At 39.7% G+C, this 9,266-nt stretch overlaps 1 long non-coding RNA gene across 1 annotated transcript; it reads left to right on the top strand.

Moving 5' to 3' along the window:
* The first annotated feature begins 5,553 nt into the window (after positions 1 to 5,553).
* LOC133459215 (uncharacterized) lies at positions 5,554 to 7,849 on the top strand. The gene is made up of 2 exons (XR_009784042.1): positions 5,554 to 5,856; positions 7,023 to 7,849. It is a non-coding gene; the product is annotated as an uncharacterized LOC133459215 (long non-coding RNA).
* The last annotated feature ends 1,417 nt before the right edge of the window (positions 7,850 to 9,266 follow it).

Genomic DNA, 9,266 nt, shown 5'->3' with positions numbered 1-9,266 from the left:
GTTTTGCCAAAAAAATAAGAATATCTTAAAAATCCAATATCAAGAGGTTCCAGGACCACCACAGCAGCTATCGCTATGCTTCATCTAAAGGCTGGGGCACACCAACCCGATTACTGCTTTTTGCCCTTCATTGGGTCATGTCTATCATCTGACAGGCTGCTCTGACACATCTGGTCAAAGGTCATCACCAGTATGACATGTATACATTAAAGTACTCCCTGTACTATGGAGATGTTTCAGAACTTGCTTGGTTTGATTTTTATTCAGTTTTGTAAGTAAGTTCATGGTGCCATAGTGGTCAGTGCTGTCATATTGTTCATATATGCCATAATGGTAGATGGAGTCAAGCCTGAGTTCACTCACCAACCATCCATCATAATGTGCACACAAGTTTAACAATATCTGGAAAAAATAAAAAATAAACCAATTATTATCAAACAAAGGATAAAAGTAACGCAATTCAAAATCCTTTTTCTATTTCCACTTCACCATATCAGGTTTAATGGAGCTGTATGTAAGAGTAATAATAAAACGAATCATAAAATGACCCCGATATGTCAACAGACATTTAAAAATCATGTTCATTTCAAATACTTATGTCACTGACAACAGCACTCAAGCCATGATATTCCAGTTTAAAAAGAGGAGTTGCAGCCCTCAACTGATGTTTATGTTGTCATTTTTTGTTTTGGCCTGAAGCTCCACCCTCCACCTATCTCCCAATCACCAAGTCAGTATTGTTTCTGAAGCTCCACCCTCCACCTATCTCCCAATCACGAAGTCAGTATTGTTTCGGCATCCGGGTTGTCAGCTCGGCTCTAATTATCGCAGCCATGGCAGCCTATGTTCCTGCTGCATTCTGCAGCCTACCTGGCAACCTCTGGTCGGGGGGAGGAGGGGGAGGGTACACGCCGCTCAACAATATTTTGAAAATGACTGCAGTACCAGTTTTGGCCATTTTTGACAGAAGGCTCCTTTAAATTGCTCTACAAAAGTCTAAAACATTGGTGTTAGATGTACAATTTTAATTTTATATCAGGACTCTATGCTAATGCATGTACTCAAGCATCCAAAAAAGGCTCATTCATTCACTCACCAGAGAAATATTCGTGTGTGTTTATATGTACCGTATATATATTTGTAATGATATCGATGCTGGCCATTTCAGATCTTTGATTCAGGATGCTGCATTCTTGGTCTAATTGCAGACAATTATTTGACCATGACATTCATGCTATTCTAAAATTCATCAATCGGCTGTTCACACAGTTTAAGATTGGGCTATTTTGGGAACTATTTTATTTACATAAGCGCAGAATATATATTTAATTTTATATACGTTCTTATCTACAAACGCACCTCTGTGTGTAACAACAGTGTTTGAAGTGCTTCATCTGAAGACCTTTGACAATCCATGAAATGTGTTATTTTGTAAAAATCAAATTTTAGAACCTCTGTGTAAACACATTTAAAAGCTCTTCTCTTCCCTACCTTGTTGTGGACACGAACCCTAGGTTGGGAATCATGCGTTAAAGAATGTGTGAGATAGAAAAGTTTTCATAAATATCCGATGTTTGTAGAAACAGGATAATGGCTTTTATGTGTCTGCATCTTTAATGCATCTGGCCTTTAGTGCATTGTTAGAGTAAAATGCTCATGCTTACTGCTGGTGCACTTGACAAACTCCACTGATTAATTCAAAATTGCTTTGAATTAACGACTGGAGTAATTTCTGCTTATTAACAGAAATTATCATTAGTGAGAAACATACCACTCAACATGAAACCTCTTATGTAAATGCACTCCAGGGAGCAGATTTTGAAATTTTACTTTCTTAAACTAACTGAGTTGTTTAATATTGGCAGAAAAAAATACTGTAGCCTGAACAATACTGGCAATCCTCTTCTGCTGGAATTATCACTGATCAGCACAAACTCTGTAACTTGTCAGTATTTTGAGTTGATCTAGAAAATCTGACCTAAAAATCTGCTGGTACAAAAAAAGGAAGAGAATCTATTCGGACAATTATTTCATAATTACGGCCCGAGCACTTACAGTGCGAAGGCCCTATTGTATCTGTAGGAATTTTTTTTTTCTGTTTTTTTTTTCTCGTTTTTATTTTTCTGACGAAATGAGGGCCTTTTTGCCCCCCTAAAGGTGCCCCAAAAGTCACCAAATTTTGCACGCAAGCCAGGCCTGGCAAAAAAAAAAAAGAAGATATTTCATGGTTTGCATTAATGGGCGTGGCCTTATGGCTCAACAGCTCCCCCTAGAAAAGAGCACACACTGAAGGCTGATTTATGGTTCCGCATTACACCAACGCAGAATGGTGCACGTCGCCGCGTACCCTACGGCATAGCCGTGGCAACAGGGCCTGCACGGCACCGCAGCATACCGCCACCCGCACCGGCGCTCTCCGCCCTTGCCGGGATGGAGACGCCTCCATCCCCACGGGCCCCCATACTGGGGAGGTGGTATTTTTGGCTGCGTTTTCTGCGCCATTCTTCAGCAAACGTGACTCGAGTGTGTGAAGTTTTCCGGCAAGATTTTTGACGTGACGATTGCGCGCATGGGACAGAGGGGGGCGTGGACGGGACTTAAAATGAAGGCATCTGATTGGTTCTTTCCCCCCTGCCAATCCTCTGGTCCTCTGACCAATCCGTGCCATTCGGTGCGCAAAAAACAGATTGTTCAGAGTTTTTACAGGATTAAAGCTGTCAGAGAGGTCGGGTTTTTTTCTTTCCTTTTTCTGAACACATTATTCACTGGCTACTCTCAGGATGGAAGGACCATTTCCTAGTATAACAATAAATGTTTTTGAATATGATTACAGACTATACCTTTAATGTTTTATTGTGCACTGTCCCTGTTTTGAAATAAATAAATTACAAATTACAAATTAATTTTGGCGAAATTTATGCCATTCCTTCGACAGTTAATGCGGCCCGAACCGTAACGTGCACCCAAGTGTGTTATACATCAAAATGTGCGTCTCCATCCTGCGACGATTACTTTGCGCATTACTTTTCTCAGTCAAAAGCGTTACCGTGGCGACCATAGACGCCAAAAAGTGCGCCCCCCCTTCATCTGATTGGTCCATATTTGATAGTCCCTATTCTCTGCCATTACTTTTGAACGGGTTGTGATAAAGACATGTGGGTGGTGTCATCAGACTTGGTATTGAGTACTTGACCTTCATTGGCATGAATTAGCCCCGCCCCTTATTCTGATTGGTCGATATCTGATAGTTCCTACTTTCTGCCATAACTTTTGAATGGTTTGATATAGAGAGTCGTGGCTGGTGTCATCTGCTAAATGTCCAGGCCTGAAGAATCTACATGCAAGTCATACAAGCGCTTCCACTGCAGCACGCCTGAACATGCACAAGGGTGCGAGGGCCTGTTCATCACTGCTTTCAGCTTTAATTACAGTGTTGTAATCACTTTACACTGAAACGGTTTTTCATACACTTGATAGATTGAATGGCAAGAGACATTTTAGAGAGTAAGAAAACAAGAATTGTTTTAAAGTGATAACATTATGCTCATTTTCAGCCAATCTAATTTTAATCGTTAGTACCTCTGAGTACAATTACTAACACAAAATGTACAGTTTCCTTACCAGGTGCGATTTAGAGTCAAAACCTTTTAGCATGGGAGCAGCACCCGTTTTTACTTTTAGTCTTTCGTCACACCGCAGCATACTGGGCCTTGTTCATAAACCAGTCCTCCATGAAGAGCTGGGAAAAGTAAAATACAAGCACTCTGTTGCCGGGGTGGAAAAACCAACTCCATCCACTGAGCCATGGTCCGTCAAGTTTCCTTCACATCTAAAAACACATAAGCTTAGTAAGAAGTTCAGACGGATCTTCACGGATGGAAAAAAAACACCCAATTCTGGCTTCACAGTTGCGGAGTCTGCTTTTGAAATGACAGATGTGCACTGTCTGTAGGGTATGACTATACGAGGAATACTGCAACATATTTACCTCGTTGTTTCTTTTGTGGGTTTTTCCAAGCCTCTGGTGACACCTTAGATTATAATTCATCATAACAACACTCCAGATTAGCCAGAAACATGAATTAGCATAATGTGGCCACTTTAATCCACACAAAAAAATACAATGTGACATCGTCACACAATAACTTGCTTCCTGTATCATTTGTATTTAGAATAAAGATGGATAATGCCATAGCTTGATGTAATCTTCAATTCATTAAAAGAAGGTGTAAATGGCTGAATGCTCAGTCTACAGACCTTTTCAGTGCTGGTCAGCCACGCTGCCATTAAAAGATGAGGTCAGGGATAAGTATGCAAACACAGACCAGATGAGCCCTGAAAAGTAGCATGACAGCGAACCATTGTCCTGAGGAAATGCCGCTGCACCAGGAGGGTGAAGCAGGAAATGTTTGTGCACTGCCACAAATGGTTTCAATGCCTCTAAAAGTCTTAAAAGAAAGAAAGACATGTTGAAAATGTGAGAAGAAGTAATAAGGGAATATATAAAACAATCCAAAACAGCTCAGACATCTCAATTTATAACCCAGATCTATTCTGAAATTCAAACTAAGTGCCGCTGTAACGCAGCCCCGTTTTTCACATTATACAATCAAAGCTGTCCAAATGATTTACAACCTCCACAACTCAGTTTTGTTTTCTCCCTGTCAGAATACCTAAAAGATGTTTTGTTTTCCCGGTTCTATTACAAGTGAAGATCTTCATTTACCTTGCCTGACAGCACTGGATGTTTCCCACAAATCACTCTCCGAGCATTATAATACGAACCTATTGAAATGCTGCGTTGTGTCACTCACAGACACTCGACGGATTACTGGCAAATAGAGGAAGCCATGTTTAAACAGTGGCTAATCCGTTAATTGCATGCAGATTTATTCAACCCCCTTGCTTGGACTGGATTTAACACACTCTGCTGGGAGCAGGGAGGGGGATTGCCTGGCAGCGTGGGTCAGATCAGGCTACCGCAGATTGAAAATTGATTCTCACCCTTTTTTAGGAAACCACTGTCATTTATGTGCCATATTAATTCACGACTCGCTGTCCCGCGACGCTGGGATTAACCTTGCGTGCTGCTGCTCTCAGTAGGCTTACGCGTCCACCTGACTGAGCTAGAAAAATGACCTTCTATATCACTTTGGATGTGTAAATGAATGTCACATTCAGGCAATCAAACTGTCCCTCAGTCAATTATACAAGGTTTCCATCAGTGTTATAGTCAGAGATCACACCGGCTGCTCTTACTGCCTGAAGCAAAACAAGGTGTGTGCAGTATATCGTCTCGGTACAAGACATTATTATTACCATTATTATTATTATTATTATTATTATTAGTAGTATTCGGCGGGAACTCTGAAATATTTACGATGGTGGCAGACATGCCTGAGGGAACACTGCCACAGAGCTGAGTGTGTTTTATGTGCAGGAATGACAAGAGAGGTGGAATTATATTCACACAGTGGAAGTAGAATTTGAAAGCAGTTACTCTATCCACCTTATTCCTGGAGCCTCTACTGTAGAATTCTCTGTGGGAGTGACTTCCGGTTAGCCTCCGGAAGTTGCGTAACGCCATTGACTAACCATGGCAGCTGAGCATGAACAGCGGTTTATTTTAAAGCAATTTGCTTTCAATCTAGCAGAGAAGTTACGGTTTTGTTTTCTGACATTTAATGTTTAACATGTTTATCAACCGTAGCATTTACTAAAATGTCCTTGCGGAGCTCGGGTACGTCGTTTTGTGGAGGAAAACCTGCATCATACTTTGTGGCTCGGATCCGACAGACTACCGGAGGAGAGACGGGAATCCTCAGAGGATTGACAGCAATATCATGAGAATATCAGGTATGATTTCAGGTTAATGTCATGAGAATATCAGGTGTGATTTCAGGTGTATGGAGGACACAGCATTGTAGTATTTGTCCGGTAATGACAACCTTTAGTATTATTTATTATTATTTTCTGTGCAGTTAAAATACACAGTGTGTTTATGGCACGGACTGCAGGGCAGCATTAGAATAAAAATACAATAGTTTCACTACAGACATGTTGATAAGAAAAAAGTTTTTTGTTAATTCAAATTTAAATCTTAGCTGTGATCAGTACTCGAGTTGTAAAAAAGAAATCAGGGGGGATGGTGGATTTTATCATATGGGGACAGATAATTTTTGCTGATTACAAATAATATAATATATTACAAATAATAGCAGTGACCAAAACACCTGCAGAAATACTGCAGGAATGACATAGCAGCAGTTAAATGCAGCCTTCTGTAAGCTTTAAATATCCACTGGGCTTACATCAAATACATCAAAACACAACAATAAAAAACACTTTTCTGAACTTATCAATATGACTCTGTCCTTCACAGGATAAGTAAAATGGATCACTGCAAAAACTCAATGTTAACAAGAATATTTGTCTTATTTCTAGTTAAAATGTCTCATTTTAGTTAAAAAAATCTCATTACACTTAAAACAAGACTCATCACTGGAAAAACAACAATTTTCACCTGTTTCAAGTAGATTTTCACTTAAAATAAGTAGAAAAATCTGCCAGTGCAACAAGATTTTTTTGCTTGTAATAAGAAAATAAATCTTGTCCCACTGGCAAATTTTCTTACTTATTTCAAGTGAAAATTTACCTGAAACAGGTGAAAATTGTCACATTTTTGTGGTGATGACTCTAACCAGAATGTTAAATGTAAATGTTGAAATAGCAGTAAAACCACATTCATTGATGAAATGACATAAGGGATGGAAAGGGGGGGTGGCAGTTTTACAGGGGGGATGATTTGGACCGTTTTTATTTCAGGGGGGGATGCCATCCCCCCCTCATCCCCCCTCAACTCCAGTACTGGCTGTGATAATGTACCGGTTTTTTCCTAAACTTCTGGAGGGCTTAGGTGATGTGGTTGCAGGTGGGGGGTTGTGGGTCTTCCCCCAGGTACATTTGATGAGGGGGCTGGGGGTGTTAGTGGTTAATAATTGTGTACTGTATTGCTCCCTCAGATGAGCCTGACCATATGGATCAGAAGGAGGAGCTGTGATCAACACCAAAGCGTCCTGTGATGCCCAAACACAGTGGTCAGACCCAGGGATGGAGGACCACACCTATTCTATTATTTACGTGCTGGAGATGAGGTGATGGGTGACCGTGGTTTCACAGTTAGAGACTTGCTGGAGGAGCGTAGGGTGAGGCTAATCATTCCAGCATTCACACGCAAAGGATGCCAGCTGACCAGTGAGGAGGTCACTCGCACACGCTGCATTGCTCATGGCTGCATTCATGTTGAATAAGGCACCTGAAGGTGTACAAGATTCTTTCTCAAACAGGACCAATTAACTTTGTGCCCAAAATTGACAAAATGCTCAAGATTTGTGCTGGTTTAGAGAATTAAAGAGCTGAGTTTATTTCAAGTGAAAAGTGAGAAGACATTTAATATTGCACTTAAACATACTTACATATTTCATTCATTTAACATTTTCTGAAAACAATCGAGGTTCAGTTAAACTTACAGTATCTTTAACACATAATTCTCAACAGGTTAAGTGCTGTATGTAGTTTGTAGAGCTGCACTTACATATTTCATTCATTTAACATTTTCTGAAAACAACTGAGGTCCAGCTGCAATTGTTATTTTTTTGAGGAAATAAAAGTCCAAATAGTCCTCCGACAGTAAACTGAATCTCTCTCACTTAAGACACAAATGTAATGTGCTTTTGTTAAACAATATTTTTGTGTTAAAATGTTTTGATTCATGTCCCTATATTGTATGTCCTAATATGTCAGGAGGGGATCTTTCAGGTTCTGTTTTTAATAAAACTGAAAACAAAAAGTCTGTTGTACTGTTTTCCCCCTAGCTTTATACAGAGGGGCAGAGCTGAATCTTCTTTGTACCAAATTCATCTACAAATGTTGGAAGTATGTGAAAGTTCTGGAGGTGTTTCATGTGTGTATCTGAAGTCTTTGTCAAATGAAATGTGGAACTCCAGGTGCTCCATTGGTGTCCAGATAAGCAGCTTGCAGCCCCAGGCACATCACTGCCAACTGGACCTGAAAGAATAAATATAAAAGATGGCTTACAGTTTGTCTTAATGAAGGTTCACAAGTAGCCTGCCTGTCACATTAATTCATAGATTATAAGCAGTACTCGAGTTGTAAAAAAAAAATCAGGGGGGGATGGTGGATTTTATCGTATGGGGACAGATAATTTGTGCTGATTACAAATAATATAATATATTACAAATAATAGCAGTGACCAAAACACCTGCAGGAATGACATAGCAGCAGTTAAATGCAGCCTTCTGTAAGCTTTAAATATCCACTGGGCTTACATCAAATACATCAAAACACAACAATAAAAAACACTTTTCTGAACTTATCAATATGACTCTGTCCTTCACAGGATAAGTAACATGGATCACTGCAAAAACTCAAAATCTTAACAAGAATATTTGTCTTATTTCTAGTTAAAATGTCTCATTTTAGTAAAAAAAAATCTCATTACACTTAAAACAAGACTCATCACTGGAAAAAACAACAATTTTCACCTGTTTCAAGTAGATTTTCACTTAAAATAAGTAGAAAAATCTGCCAGTGGAACAAGATTTTATTGCTTGTAATGAGAAGATAAATCTTGTCCCACTGGCAGATTTTTCTACTTATTTCAGGTGAAAATTGTCAAATGTTATTTTTCTGGTGATGACTCTAAATGTTGAAATAGCAGTAAAACCACATTCATTAATGAAATGACATAAGGGATGGAAAGGGGGGATGATTTGGACCGTTTTTATTTCTCATCTCGAGTACTGATAACTAACAATATTTACCCACCTGGAGGAGTATCCACTTTGCCCATTGGGAAGAATGAGATACTTCTCATCTTCTAAGCATTTCTTCACTTCTTCAGGTCGTCCTCCCATCCCTCAACAGCAGGAGGCAGCGGTAAGATGATATTGTCCCGTTTGAGCTGTGACAGGTGGTGTTTCCACATGTTTTATATCCCCGACGCTCGGAGAAAGAGGGTTAACGCGTTCACTCAGCATGTAAACAAACGCGGTTCTGGCAGCACCGGAAGGAGCTCCCACAATTCGCGCAAAGCCTCATGGGGCGTAGGAATAAGGTGGATACCTGTATGTAAAATGGAATATAGGGTGAGTGATTTGATGCATATAACACATGGTTATATATGTATAAATTTAATTCTATTCATGAAATATATCTTAAATTCAGAGTAAAATGGGAGTCATTTT

Source organism: Cololabis saira, chromosome 14, assembly GCF_033807715.1.
Source record: "Cololabis saira isolate AMF1-May2022 chromosome 14, fColSai1.1, whole genome shotgun sequence".
Taxonomy (NCBI): Eukaryota; Metazoa; Chordata; class Actinopteri; order Beloniformes; family Belonidae; genus Cololabis; species Cololabis saira.
The sequence above is the reverse complement of the archived record's forward strand: the minus strand, read 5'-3'. Positions and strand labels throughout refer to the sequence as shown.